Genomic DNA, 15,166 nt, shown 5'->3' on the forward strand with positions numbered 1-15,166 from the left:
ATGTAAGAGTAAATTCTGCTTCTGCCAATCTCATTAGAAAGACAGGAAAAATGTGTGTTATAGATAATAATGTCTGATAAAAATTCTGAGGAAGGAGATATTGCTGTGATGAGAAAAGGCTCTGTGGAGGGTGGGCTTGGAGGCAGACTCTTTAAGGCTTTGGATGGATGAAAAGCCATAAATGGGAATTTGAGGTGGGAAGAAAGCAGTACCTTAGGCATGAGCGAAGCTGGGCATGTGTCAGACCTGATGTTTCCTCACGGGTGAGGAGACATGGGACAAAGTCAGTTTGGAAATGTGGATTAAAGTTCTGGCAGCTGAGTTAATGACTGCATCTTCTCCTCAAGGTTGCGTGAGGTGTGTGGTCAGTAATGGGTTATGACTAGTAGTTGAAGTATAGTGCTGGAATCTGTGGCTTAATTTTCCTTCTTTTTAAATAAATAAGAATAGTTTCACTCATGTGTATACCATGATGTGCCTGGGGGAGAGAAGAAAGAGGGAAGTGTTACTGCTCGTGACCCCTGGAAAGATAGATGGAGACGCACTGGTTCAGGGCATGGAGAGCACTCAAAGTCTTTGAGCTGGGGTGGGGGGCAGAATAAAAAGAGATGCATTGATTTGGGGAGACTTGGCATTGATTACTTCTCTTCTAGCGGGCAGATGTGGCTGAAGTTTGACTCTAGATCTCTAAGTCAACACACACAGTTTCCCCACAGCCCACACTGCCAGCATCGATAGCTGCTGGGGTCCCTGAGTGCCGTGGTGTGGACGGAAGGAACTTCTTTTTTTTTTTTTTTTTAATTTTATTTATTCATTTGACAGAGAGAGAGAGCGAAAGAGGGAACACAAGTAGGGGGACTGGGAGAGGGAGAAACAGGCTTCCCTCAGAGCAGGGAGCCCGATGCGGGGCTAGATCCCAGGACCCCGGGATCATGACCTGAGCCGAAGGCAGATGCTTAACCATTGAACCACCCAGGCACCCCCGGAAGGAACTTCTTTAATGAACTGCTGCTCTTCCCAGGAATTATCAGATGGGACCACCTTGAAGTTTTATTCACTTAAGAATGACTATTCTCCTGTCCTGAGAAAAGAATAGCAAATTGCTGGGTCAACCGTGGCATTGTTTCCAGAAAGCTGATATTTGGTTCAGTGTCCCTCAACTGTCCTCCAGAACAAATGTCACTTTTAATCCTAAAATACTGCATCTTACAGAGATGCAAGAATATTTTCTCTTTGTTTTCCAAGACATGGTTTCATAAAACTGATCAGAAAGATTCAAGTTCAAAGTTAGAATTAAAGATTTTAGAGACCACTAAAACAAAGAAAGAATTAAATTTCTTGCTTTGACAAAGGTTAGAGTTTCTTATCTCCTTAGAAAGAGTAAAGCTTGTGACCACCCGTGAATAAAAATTTTGCCAGAGGTCTTGGTAGACAAATCTCCCATTTCAAACTAATAACGAGCTGTGCATTGACAAACTCATTTGTAGTTTCTGGTTTGTTTGAGAGCACGGCTCAACTTGATTACCTGGTCCTGATTGTCACTTTGAGTTAGAATTGCTAAGTAACCAAGTAACCATCCTGTATAATACATCAGCTACTGATACTAGTCATGGCAAAACAGTACATTCTCGAGGCCATGTAAAAAACAGTAAGTTCTAAATAGGAGACAGCAGGCAGAAAGAGAATTCAAAAAGTGGTTCCATCAGCACTTCACTTTCATTGTGCTAACTCCCTTAAAGAAATGCCCTTTGTTCTAAGAAAAAGAAAGCTCTCATCTGAATTTCCAATGAAGAAATGCGCTCACCCGTTAAGATCATGATAATGAATAAAATGAATATAATGATGAATACAGAAAGCATACTAAAATTCTGAAACGTCTCCTATGAAATAAGAGCAGTGAGTGACTCCCTGTTACCAGATTAAATTTTACCTTTTACAGTCTTAAGATCTACTATGAAGCAGAAATGAGACATTAGGGATTTTTTTTTTCTTGAAAATAAAGTTTTCTTGGACCAGAAGTTACACAAAGTATGATTAATTATGGGTTTGTGTCAAGGCCACAGGTTTTTGTTTGGTTTGTTTGTTTTTGAATCTGGTTATCATTCTAATGGCCTGCTCACCATAGAAATAGAAAATTAAAAATTTTATATTAAAAATATATAAAAATAAAAACTAGAGTCAAATACAGAAATTTGTTTCCTGCTTGTCTTCATCCTAAAGAAGCCCTGAAATGTTCTGTAGAAAATAGATTTATCTGAGAGTTGGAGACTAAAACCAGAAGTGAAAAGACACTATAAAAAGCATTTATGATTATTCACAATGGAACGGAAACTGGATTTCAGGTTTATAAGATTAAGTCCAATTCGGACACAATTTTCCCAGACTTAAAATCAAAATAACAGCTGCACAGACACCAGCTCATACCAAGCATAGACATATCCAAATTTATGTGTGCTTTATACTCGAGGGCTAATCGTTTGAACTAAAAGATGATCCATTTCTGGTTCACTACCACCTTATATTTATAGAATTTTAGTTTATACTCATTGCTTCAGCCAACTGTAAAGAAGCTAGAAAATACTATCATGGAAAAAAAAAACAAAACAACCCACATGTTTTCATGGTAACCACTGGGTGATTAAATATACTGTTGCACTGACTTTCCTCCTGGATAGAAATGTTGAAAGAGGGGTGGGAAAAGCAATGAGAAAACATGTTCCAAATGCTATTTCTGGATTAGGGAGAAAATAGCTCAGAAGTGATAAAGACAATTTCGTGGTATAGCTCACGGATACTTTTTTGTCACCAAAATCACATTTACATAAGAAATGAAGCCTGAGTAAAAACTGGCAACGACAAGAAGAAATATATTATTAGCCAGGGAGTGGAAATGACAGACTTTTTTTTTCACCCATGAGATATCCCCCAGTTACCCAAGAAAGAACTCTCTTTTGCTCTTGAAAATAATAATGTGGCCAAATTTTGATTAGGGTGTTCACATTGCTCCTTCCAGATCTGAATGCTCACTCAGAGACAGAAGAAGATAAGGTCTGAAGACACTAGCTTTGAGAACTCTGGTAATGAGGACAATCTGCCTTATGAATTGGACTGTGTTGCTTTCTCATTGCTGCTATAACAAATTCCCACAAATGTAATGGCTTCAAACAACATGAGTGGATTATCGTACTGTTCCAGAGTCAGAAGTCTGAAATGAGTCTTGAGGGGCTAAACTCAAGGTGTACGCAGGTTGGGTTCCTTCTGGAGGTTCTAGGGGCCAATCTCTTTTCTTGCCTTTTGCAGCGTCCAGACTGCCTGCCGTCCTTGGTTTTCTCCCACATTCAAAATGCATTGCTCCAACCTCTGTTTCCAGGGTCACATTGCCTTCTTTATTAACTCTGTTTTTGTCATCCTATCACCTCCTCTGACTCTGATCTTACCTCCCTCCTTAAGGACTTTTGTGATTATGTTGGGTCCAAGAGATAATCCAGGCCCACACCCTGGAAAGAAAGGTTCTCCAATTTTAAGGACTCATGTGATTAGATTGGGTCCACACTGATATTCCCTAACAATCTCCTCATCTCCAGGTCCTTAACCTAATCCACATTTGCAGAGTCTCTTTTGCTCTAGACGTGAAACACATTCACAAATTCACAAATAAAACATGGACGTCTTTGGGGGACTATGATTCATTTTGCCACATGGATTAACTTGAAATAATAAGGTCTAAAGCCATTTTTCTGCTGCAGCTGATAGGAGACAACCCTGCAGAGGGCAAAACTTTCTTCTCTATTCTTGGTTTGTTGGATCCAAAGCCAGCTTCTTCCCTCCAAGTCAAGAAAGCACTTTAGAATGCAAGGGGCTGAGAGTCACACTGTTACACAGATGGTCCCGAAGCTGCTCATATGCATATAAACTCACAAATCAGTACTTGAATTCTTAGTCGTAACATATGGTTTATCATATACCTTACAATGGACTAAGTGTCAAAGCTTGGAATTTCTGGTAACATACACAATTTATTAGAAATAACTAATATGTATTCAATTTATCCCCACTGTCGCAAGTTCTAAATTGCCTTCTTACTCTCTTTTGTGACAACAAAGACTGTTTGGCTTGTGACTATCACTTGCATTTAAATCTTAAAATATACGTTATAGGCTACATCCAGTACCTTTTCCTATCTGCAGCAAGCCCACTGTCCTATGCTTCATCACTCTTACTGTTAAATCCATAAAGAATGAGTCTTCATCTTAGGTGGCTAATGAGCAGCAGCTTTGATACAGATGTTAACTCCTTTTCTGTAACTTGTTCTTCACTTGGTTTTTGGAACGCTATTTTCCCTTATTTCTTTCCCAATTTCACTATCGACCCTTTTTTCATTCTCCTTTGCTGGTTGTCTCTTCATCTTCCCAATCTTTAAACCTTGAAGGGTTCCCAGGGTTCAATCTATGGACCTCTTTTTTTTTTTTTAAAGATTTTATTTTATTTATTTATTTGAGAGAGCACATGAGAGGGGGGGAGGGTCAGAGGGAGAAGCAGACTCCCTGCCGAGCAGGGAGCCGGATGTGGGACTCGATCCAGGGACTCTAGGATCATGACCTGAGCTGAAGGCAGTCGCTCAACCAACTGAGCCACCCAGGCGCCCCTATGAACCTCTTTTGTAAAACCTACACCAGTGTTCTGCAATGGGGGCGATGATTTTGCCGTGCAGAAGACATTAGGCAATGTGTGGAGACATTTTTGTTTTCATAACTGGATGGGGGTTGGCTACTGGCATCTAGTCTGTGGAGGCCCTGGATGCTGTGCAGGATTATCCAGGCCCAAATGCCAGTAGTGCTAAGGTTGTGAAACCTTGGATAAGAGAAATATAAAGAAAGATTAAGAGAAATCATCTTTAAAAGCAGGTCGGAGGCAGGGTACCTGGGTGGATCAGTTGGTTAAGCATCTGCCTTTGGCTCAGGTCATGATCTCAGGGTCCTGCGATCAGAGCCCCGAGCCCTGTGTTGGGCTACCTACTCAGTGGGGAGTCTGCTTCTCCTTCTTCTCTGCCCCTCCCCCTCTATTCAGGTGCATGCGCACGCTCTCTCTCTCTCTCTCTCTCTCAAATAAAATCTTTAAAAAAAAAAAGAAAAGAGAAATCGGAAAACTCAAGAGAATGTATGTTGAAATGCGGTATAGCTTCAAAAAGCACATTTACTAGTTGGGATGATATCACTTATGCTTCAGATACACTCAGGCTGAATTGCTTCAAACTGATTTTAAGCACAGAGTAAACTTCTCTTTTCAAATCAGCAGTTCAAGTTAAAATTGAAGACAAGACAAAACAACAAATTCGTGTCAACTTTTCCTTCACCATTCTAGAATTAGGTTCACTTCTGCCTACAATGGAAACATGGTACAAGCCGGCTGACAATGTGAATGATCAATTCTTACAAACTCTACATCTTGCAACGCTTTCCTTGTCGTGAAGGTCATTGGGAAATGATTTTATAGTATCTTTCCAAGAGAAAGGAATAATCTGAAAGGAAGGTTAGTCAAGAAAGGTTGCCAAGACAATCCCCTACCCCACAGACAGAGTTCAGATTCTTCTTGAAGTAGAATTCCAGTTGTTTCCAGTCATCTCTTTACTAACCAATCCTACAGTATAAGATAATTCCATGATAGCCAATCCTAACTTAGCTCTGGATGGGGCAATGCCATAAAAATACATTAGACTATGAGAATTTACAACTGTTACGTAGATCTTGTAAGTTCTTACTCTTGACATTATAAAATAAAATAAAATTTAAAAAAGTTCTTAATCTCTTCTAAATCATTGAAGTATGACAAACTGATAACAATAAAGGTTTCTACGACATAAACTTTTTAAAATTTAGAGTAGGAAAAGCTCTATTTTGTAAGCCTCAGAATTATGTGAGGAAAATAGGTGCTCTCATGTGGTAAAATATGCCAAACGTGATAAACAAAATCAATCACATGGTTTTCTAAATCTTAGAACAAATTACTGGTTATTTTTATTAGCTACTCTCAGGCCTTTGCTCCCCAACATTTTCGCCACATTGAGAGACACTGATTCTCCCCTGATGATTGTGTACAAAGCTGAATGAGCTGAGCAGGAAGCTGCTCTCTATAATGTTCACGTCATCAGTTTCTAAAGGGGCAACCAGAGTGAAATCTGCCAGATAGTGTCCAGAGCTGGTTTAGGAGCCTTTTATCTTTCTGTTTACTTCATTTCCCACAAAGACCTTCACTTTGTTTTTTTTTTCCCCCCTTCATTCACAGATTCAAAGCTAGAAAAAAATGGTAAGATTTTTAGGGAAAAATGTATAATAGTAAAAATCTCAAGATCTATTAGAAAACTCAAACATTAAGAGCATAGCTTCCATTTCTTTATAGAGGATGAAAGAGGAATTACTTTTATTTTTACAAGTTTCTTTGGACTACTAGGTTGTGAGACAAAAAATAATTTCTTTTTTCCACGTTTGTCAGATGTGTCTTCGGACACAACTAAGGTACAGCTGGGATTTATCAAGCATGGGTTCTGACGAAAGAGATTCTCAAAATAACAATGCCCACAGCAGCCTTTTCTTCACAAGACGGTGCAAATGCCTAGGGAGAGAAGAAAGTGTATCTGATTCATGGTTTCTTTGAAAGCCAGAAAGTTCATGTGTCTTCCCATACTTCCAAGAGCATTCCCTTTGGGGTGTGCATTAGAAGGGAATGTGTCCTTCACATTGAGCATGGTGGCACGCATGTGTTATATCAAGAGAGAGCAATCACTCCAGAGAGTAAACCTGAGCCTTTGCTTTACTATTCCAGTTTCTACTGTTCTTCTTTGTCAAGACTGATTTTCGAGGCAACAAATTTGAGAATATTGAAAGAATGGTCTGTACCTAGCTATGCTTACCCAGAAAGGTTTCCCACCAAAAGAAAAAAAGAAGATGAAAAAAGAAAAAGGACTGACATGTATTTATTCAAGATATGTCCTTTGATCTTAAGCATTTTGAACCAGTTTGAGAAATACTACATGCCTAAGGGCCACAACAACATTTAAAAGTATTTATTGAACATCCATAGGTTGCAGCTATCTACACAAATCTCTGCTACAGGAACTTACTGGTCCATAATAGGCACAAAGTTGAAGGCCGGCTTGGAATGCAGTCCTGTGTGTTGCTCCAGACCATAAAAAAGAATGTGTTTCAATTTAGTCAAAGTAATATTAACTTTTTAAAGGGAACACTAACTATATCCCAGGCCCTGTTCTTAGTGTTCCAAGCATTTTTTATATATACATTGTCTCATTTGTCTTTCAAAGAATCTACCACCGTCCTCATTTTGTAGACAAAGAAAAACTAAGGAACAAGGTTAAATAACCTGAACAAGAACCTAGAGCTTTTAAGTGAAGGTGCTGAACTTAAACCTAGGCAGCCAAGGGTCAGAGCCTGTGCACTGAACCACTACATTATATTGGCATTCTAGAACGTATGCTGCTTCTCAGTTGGTCCTTTCAACAGTAGTGGTGTTTGTCCACCTTTTCCAGCTTCCATTCACATCTCACTGCTCTTTCTTACATTCAAAAATGTAGACTATTACTCACACTTGAAATCCACATTTTCTCCAAGAAAGTATTCCTTTTTTAAAGTCATATTCATAGGTGATTGATTTTAATAGGGAGACAGAGCTTGAGGAAGATAACCTAGAAGCAGTACGCTTGCTTATCAGGTCCAAATCTTCAGCAAATTCTTCCCCCGGAGTCATCGCGTCCTAGAAGCTGACTAATTCTTCTCCAGTCTGCATGTTTGCGTACTGTTTTGTATGCTGACAGCCACTTTCCCTTGATGACTTAATGGTTGGACACACTGTAAGATCTTTGGTATATCACACAATTTTCTGCCTTTGAGTCTTTCCACTTAGACTGATCTTTGCTGTAGTTCTAGCCATCCAAAAGGACATGCAATGTTCCCGTGCGTTCAGATCCTAAAATCTAGTATTGACAAATTGTTGAGAACACATGTACAAGAATATCTATAAAGAAATATAAACAGTAAAATCGTACAAAGACAAGTACTTTATATTTTCCAACTACCTTGTCTATTTGAGTAGAAAGGTCATTAATCTCATACGGTCATAAAATTCTCTAGGAATTGTAACAGATTTGATTTTATCTCTCAGTCTATCTCCGAATGCTTTTACATGATTCAAATGGTGTTACCTGTCTACTTTGGAACTATGTCTTATACCTTCCCCTGGAACATCCTATGTTATAGCCATACTGTGATTTTCAAGAGATGTCATACCTTTGCCCCACCTTGCATTTGCACAATGCCATTGTCACCACACTGCTCTTCTCACTTATACTCATCATTTTCTGGGAAGATACGCCATGACTGCCTCTAGGTCAAGTTGATTACCCAAACCTCATCACTGCTGTGCTTTCTATATGCCTTTTTGTGTACCTAATGCCAGCACTTACCTCTTTATATTTCAGGTCTATAATCCTTAAGTGTAAGTTTACAGGTCTATAATCCTGATGTATATATAAGAAGTGTGTCTTACTCAACTTTGTATGCCCAAGGCCTTATATGCCACAGTGCTGGCCTGAAGTGGGCTCCTGACATACGAATGGATGCATGATATAGTGGATATTATTAAATTTTGGAAATACTTTAAGGGAAAAGAAAAAAATCTATAACTGAGAGACTAAATAGGATAACCAAAGCTCAAGTCATCTTTGAATGGGTGCTTCAAGTCCACTTAATTCTAAGTCCAAACAGTAAAAATTATATTTTATTATACCCTTTTTCCCCCCTTTGGAAGCAGAAGGAATCCTACAAATTAATCTGAACTCAATACTATTGGCTTCAAAAAAAAACCAAAACAAAACACCTTTCTTTGGAAATATGATTACGTTTCTACTGAGGCATGCCGCTCCTGGAGTAGCATACTGTATCAAATACTGCTCAGGAAGGCTGGGAAAGCACGACCCAATTTCTTTAGTTCTCACTGGCCAGAGACTGATGTATTACTTTCTCAATGTAATTGTTTGCATAAAGTAAGCAAAAGACACAATAGGCAGGTATGAAATGAGACCGGCCCTGTGACAGCATCACTTTCCACCTGATAACTCTACCCTCATCTGCCATCAAGAGAATCTGTGATCCACTGACACATTTCAAGACAAATTCTGTGAAGGGCCAAGCTTAATCTAAATTTAAAATAATGACCCCAAACCACCTATAATTTTGCAATTCTAAATAAAACAGGTTTGTTTTGATCAGGATCTTTCTATAATCAAAGAAAACTCTAAGGTACCATTTGATGTCTATCAATAGGCAAAGAAAGTGATAATATAGTACTTGATTGAGGAGAGCATTCGGTGACTCACAGCTTTTGCTGGAAAGTGGGAAGGTAAAATGACCTATCTCTGGGAAAAACTTATCAAGAATTATCTCTCTAAAGCAAACAATCTTAAATATGGGAAAGGCAAGAAAATCACTGGAGTACAACAGTGAAAAAGTGGATGAAATCTCTAAGAGTCAGGGATATACTGTGGTATATTCACTCAAAAGACTATTATACAGCCATTAGAGTTATGCAAGATGCATATAATTTTAATTACTGTGGGAGAAAAAAACAGAATGTGGTATAATTGCAAGTTGAAAGAATGCCCCCCGCCCCCAATTTATAATAGTTATTACTGGGTGACAGGGTTACACATACTTCTTTTCTCTAATTTATTATGTACTGAAGTTCTTTTCTATTATTTTAATAATGAAAACTGAGAATTTTTATAAATAAAACTAAATGATAAAAAGTATGTTTTTATTTCTAAAAGAACAAAATGCTAACAAACATACCAAGCATTTTGGTGGTGGCTGCATGTATATTATATAAAATTATACAGATTTTGTTCCACATACTTCTACAGTCTTAATGGAAGATGCTATAGCAGTCACTCACCATTACACCGACTGGAGCCACAAAGACACGGATTTCAATCCTGGCTGCCACATATCCGTTCTGTGATCTTAATCTTGAATAAATTCCTGTACAAATTTTATCTGTCTCAATGTCATCACCGAAAAAGCCAGGAAAATAACCCTTGTTTCTCAGGCTTATCGTAGATCATCAAAATACTGGACCTGGCAGCATCTGATGCGTTGTAAGTACCCAGTACATGACATGTTACTGCTCATTATCAAGAAAACAAAAAACACCTAAGAATAGAATCAAATGCGGAGCGCCTGGGTGGCTCAGTGGTTAAGCATCTGTCTTTGGCTCAGGTCATGATCCCAGGGTCCTGGGATCGAGCCCCTCATCGGGCTCCCTGCTCCACGGGAAGCCTGCTTCTCCCTCTCCCACTCCCCCTGCTTGTGTTCCCTGTCTCACTCTCTCTGTCAAATAAATAAATAAATAAATAAAATCTTTAAAAAAAAAAAGAAAAAAAGAATAGAATCAAATGCAAAATTGGGCTACTTGGGTGTTTATGGCCAAAAGCATTTCAAGTTCTGTTTAGTCGTTTATGTATGTATGTATGTTTAGTCACTTTAAGGTTACAGATGACACCAGCCGTCCTGTGAATTTGATACTGACCTTGTGTGTGTACTTCAAAGAGCGATCAATTAGCGAAAGAGCACAATCCAAGTCTGCAAGTAAACAAGAGCTTTTATAAAAACAAGTCACTTTGATATCTCAGCTTGAATATGGAGAGAAGGAAGAGTGTGAAATGATAATTTAAGCACTTTATATTCATAAGAACTTGTAGGCAGGATGCGGGACATAAGTTCCTTAGATGGCACCTGCAGGTAACCCTTGAACTGAGCTGAAAGCTAACTGAACTAGTGAAAAGCAGTCTATTTAGGAATAGTAACAAATGGCTATAGATGAGTCTTCTAAATTAGATATTTCTTAAGTAAAATGAAAATAAAAATGTTATGGGTAGATACCCTTTTCTTCCCTGACCTATATATGGAGTAAGAAAAAAAAAAAGGTCCCCTTTATAGTTATTTAATTACTAGGGTGGCAGTAAAGAAAGGAATTAAATGTAACCATTTAGCTGATTTATGCTGCAGTTAAAAGGCTCATGGAATGTTATGACGTCAATGTTACACGTTGGCCCCTCTTTTCACAACTTAAAAAATGTTGACTGCAGCAAGTCTGAACAAGATCAGGTTGGCCAAGCAACCAGGTGAGTGGAGAAAGAGGTCACGCTGCGTTGCGAGGTTGTTGCTCTCTGCCTTGGAGGGGAGAGGTGAAAAGCAAACGTGGCCGCAAGGTGAAGGTCTGATCTAACCCAGGTTCCTCAAACAGACAATGATGTCAGCAGACATTCAAAGATATGGCACTATCTGATGATTCCAGACCAGCTATTGGCCAAGACTCTGCCCTCGGTGCCCTATGGCTGGCATTGGCGAGCCTGACTGATCACCAGCTCTCTGACCCCAAGTGCACCTTTCGCTTTGGGCTAACAGTAGCTCATGATCTCAGGTGACTGGTTTTCAACTTCCAGTGCTGCTTTTTGCCCATGATTTCCCTAAGACCTTTATAGGAAAAGAGTTTATAAGTCAAAAGGGCCGAAATTATGAAAGTGCTTTGCAAGGTTCCTGTTCTCAGCAGTATCCGCATTTGGCTCCTTGTGGTGGGCTGGGGCAGAGAAGCGGGCAGCAAGAGCTAATCCCGGCTTTGCAGTGCTTCCCTTACCTAAACAGCGTTGGGGCAGAGAGATCTGTGTGGCAGTTCTCAGTACAAAGGAGCACCAAGAGGAAAAGTTTAAATCTAAGAGCGCTAGGTGATTGGGGCACCTGGGTGGCTCAGTCGGTTAAGCGTCTGCCTTCAGCTCAGGTCATGATCCCGGGGTCCTGGGATTGAGCCCCACATCAGACTCCCTGTTCAGAGGAGTCTGCTTCTCCCTCTCCCTCTGCCCATCCCCCTGCTTGTGCTTGCTCTGTCTTGCTCATGCTCTCAAATAAAATCTTAAAAAAAAAAAAAAAAAGAGTGGTAGGTGAAGCCAAAAATCTAATCTCTGTTTTTGGAGTTATATCTTTCTTGCAGTTACAAACTCTTCGTGGCCACGTCTTTTGGAAGTGTTTCAGTAAATAAAACTGTCAATAATGTGTTGTAGGTATAACTATAGGCAAAGGCAGCCCAGCCTTGTCTGACATGGGCGGCACGGTCACAGATTTTTTCTGACATGGGCGGCACGGTCACAGATTTTTATCCATAACTGTATATGATAAAACAAAAGATTACCTAAATGACACCAACACGATGATTCTTTTTTCCTGTTAAACTGATGAATTCCGGGGCGTAAATTGACTGAATCCCACAATTTAGGTCATATATTCACTGAAATTTATACGGCCCATGTTCACTGAAAATTCATTTGTCTAGTCTCCATAGCTGGCCCAAATAAGAAAAGTTGTACATTTTGACAGCACAAATAGCCAGGTAGAAACATTAATTTTCTATATTCTTTTCCACTTCCAGTGGGAGAGCCTAATCATCCATTCAGGAGGTATTAATTGAGCACCTACTGTGTGCCAAGTGCAATTCTAGGCTCTGGGAATACACCAGTGAGCAAAACAAACCAAAAAGCCTACTCTCATGGAGGTTACAAGTCTGGAGACAGGCAATAAATAATATGGTATGTTAGAGGATTAGGAATACTACAGAAAGAGGAAGAGTTATGCCTTGTAAAGGGAAAATGAGGTGGGGAGTAAGGGATAGATGAGAATTTAAAATAGGAGCGCCAGTGTAGGCATGCTGAGGTGAACTGGAGAAGACGACTTCAAGGGAATGTGGGAGTGGAACAATAGTGGGAAACCGTGTGGTGTGTGGGGCTGAGAAGTCGCCAGGGCTAGAACCATCTCCAATGTGTAAATTTTCCAGATGGTGCCAATTTTGTCTTTAAAAAATTCAGTATCCAAAGATATCCTTGGAGAATGTGTCTGTAAGTGTGCATCTGAGCAATAATTCTGCTTCTTCCAGTAAATTTTCATGTCGGTATAACTATTTGCATATTCATGAATGTCATTCAAGAATAATGAACATGAAATCACCTAGACTATGATTTTAAAAAAGTTCATTAATTTGTAGAAGTAATCTTATTCAGGGGATAATTATAAATCTGAGTTAGTAAGACATTCCAGAACATTTGAATTTCTCAAAGAACCTTCTGTGAAAGAAGTTAAGACAGTCCGTAGGTGAAGATTATAAGGTTCCATGGTAGAGACTTGAATTAAGACAGATCTAAAAGTAGCTTGACACTAGAGATGAATTTATTTAATCTTTCTTATAAAGAAGGTGTGTGCTATTCTTTCAGGATTTCCTCTTGCAAACCGAGACTTGAATATACAAAAGCAGAGCCTGTTTCTTCAAGAATTTAGCAGGCTTATTCCTGAACTAGAGACAAAATTTGATTTCCTACAAGCACATTAATTCTGCTTCACTGGCAAACTGGTTTTAGGTCCAAATCGCAAAAGAAAGATAATAATTCCTGACAAGGACAAGGAAATAGGTTTTCCATTTTCTTCCAAGTCAGCAGGGGAGTGTAGGACACAAGTGACTTTCTAATGTATATTTCTCTAAATGTGGTGGCTTTTAGATATGAAGCTAAATAATCATGATCTTGAAGTTCGACCTCAAGTCTAAAAATCTCCTGAGTCATATTTAGCAAAGTCTAATGGTAATGTGGAAATCAGAACTTTATTTTTTAAAAAAGGCAAATGAAAATGAATAAAATACAACTTTTAGACTAAAAAAGGAACTAATTTAAAAATATATATATACTGTAACAACTATTTCCATTAAAAAAAATTAGGTCTTTTACTTCAGGGCTTAAGTGAGTTGAGGTGAAGTTTTACATTTTCAATCACTAGGCCAATCCTAATTTTAGGAAGTCACCATTAAGTAGAAACATAAACAAATACTTCAAAGATAAGGTTTCTTTTGGGGCAGAAGACATGAACAGACATTTCCCCCAAGAAGAGATACAGATAACCAACAGACACATGAAAAGATGCTCAGCATCATTCATTGTCAGGGAAATGGGAATCAAAATCACAATGAGGTATTACCTCACACCTGTCAGAATGGCTAAAATAAAAAATACAAGAAACACCAAGTGTTGACGAGGATGTGGAGAAAAAGGAACCCTTGTACACTGTTGGTGGAAATGCAAACTGGTGCAGCCACTGTGGAAAACAGTATGGAGGTTCCTCAAAAAGTTAAAAATAGACCTACCATATAATTCAGCAATCGCACTATTGGGTATTTAGCCAAAGAATATGAAAACACTAATTTGAAAGGATATTTGCACCCCTATGTTTATTGCAGCATTATTTACAATCATCATATTATGGAAGCAGACCAAATGTCCATCAATAGATGAATGAATAAAGAAGATGTGGTATACAACCAACTGGGCCACCCAAGCCCCCCCCCCCCCCCAGTGACCAGTCTTAAACAAAAGACATCAGATCCTAGTTGGAATTGTCGGGGAGGGAGGCTGGCATCAAAAACGGGAGCCAAGCTTGGAATTCCCATTAATGGCAAAATTAGTAACTCAATGGTGGCTCTCTGGAGGCCTGCTGAGGAAGTGTATGTGTGGATGGTGCTGGAAAAATAGATAGATTGATAGGGTTCGCAGGTGCTGGTCCTCTAACATCTATCTGCCAGTTCACATTTTCTTAACTAAACGCTTTCACCAGCTAACCTTAGATGTTCCTCAAGATGGTCCACTGACCACATGCCTCAGAACCTCCTGGGGTGTTTGTTAAGACTGGATTTCACCTCAGACCTTCTGAATGTAGGAGAGTGCTATGGTCTGAATGTTTGTGTCCCACTCAGAATTCATGTAGAAATCCTAACCTCCAACATGATAGTGTTACGGGGTGAGGCTTCTGAGAGGTGATCATATCATGAGGGTGGAGCTCTTCTGAATGGAGTTTGTGCCCTTATAAAAGAGGCCTGAGAAGACTCTGTGCGAGGTCAGAGAGAAGGTAGCTGTGTGTTCTTATCAGACAATGAATCTGCCAGCACCTGGATCTGGGACTTCCCAACCTCCAGAACTGTAAGAAAAATTTCCGTTACTTAAGCAACTCAGTCTGTGGTATTCTGTGATAGCAGCCTGAACAAAGAGTAACTCCGAGAAAGTCTGTAGTTAAAT

General features: G+C 39.3%; 1 protein-coding gene across 4 annotated transcripts in view; it reads right to left on the minus strand.

The window, feature by feature from the left end:
• Positions 1 to 15,166, minus strand: part of ELOVL6 (ELOVL fatty acid elongase 6) — a 136,535-nt gene that overhangs the window by 57,337 nt on the left and 64,032 nt on the right. The window contains exon 2 of one of the 4 annotated variants that reach the window (XM_073892107.1): positions 10,594 to 10,646. The exons of the other annotated variants lie outside the window; for them this stretch is intronic. The gene's annotated coding sequence lies outside the window, so the exon portion shown is untranslated. The remainder of the gene's footprint in view (positions 1 to 10,593; positions 10,647 to 15,166) is intronic. 4 annotated transcript variants of the gene reach the window in all.

Source organism: Callorhinus ursinus, unplaced genomic scaffold, assembly GCF_003265705.2.
Source record: "Callorhinus ursinus isolate GAN/ISIS: 27379988/994484 unplaced genomic scaffold, GSC_fseal_2.0 scaffold4, whole genome shotgun sequence".
NCBI lineage: Eukaryota > Metazoa > Chordata > Mammalia > Carnivora > Otariidae > Callorhinus > Callorhinus ursinus.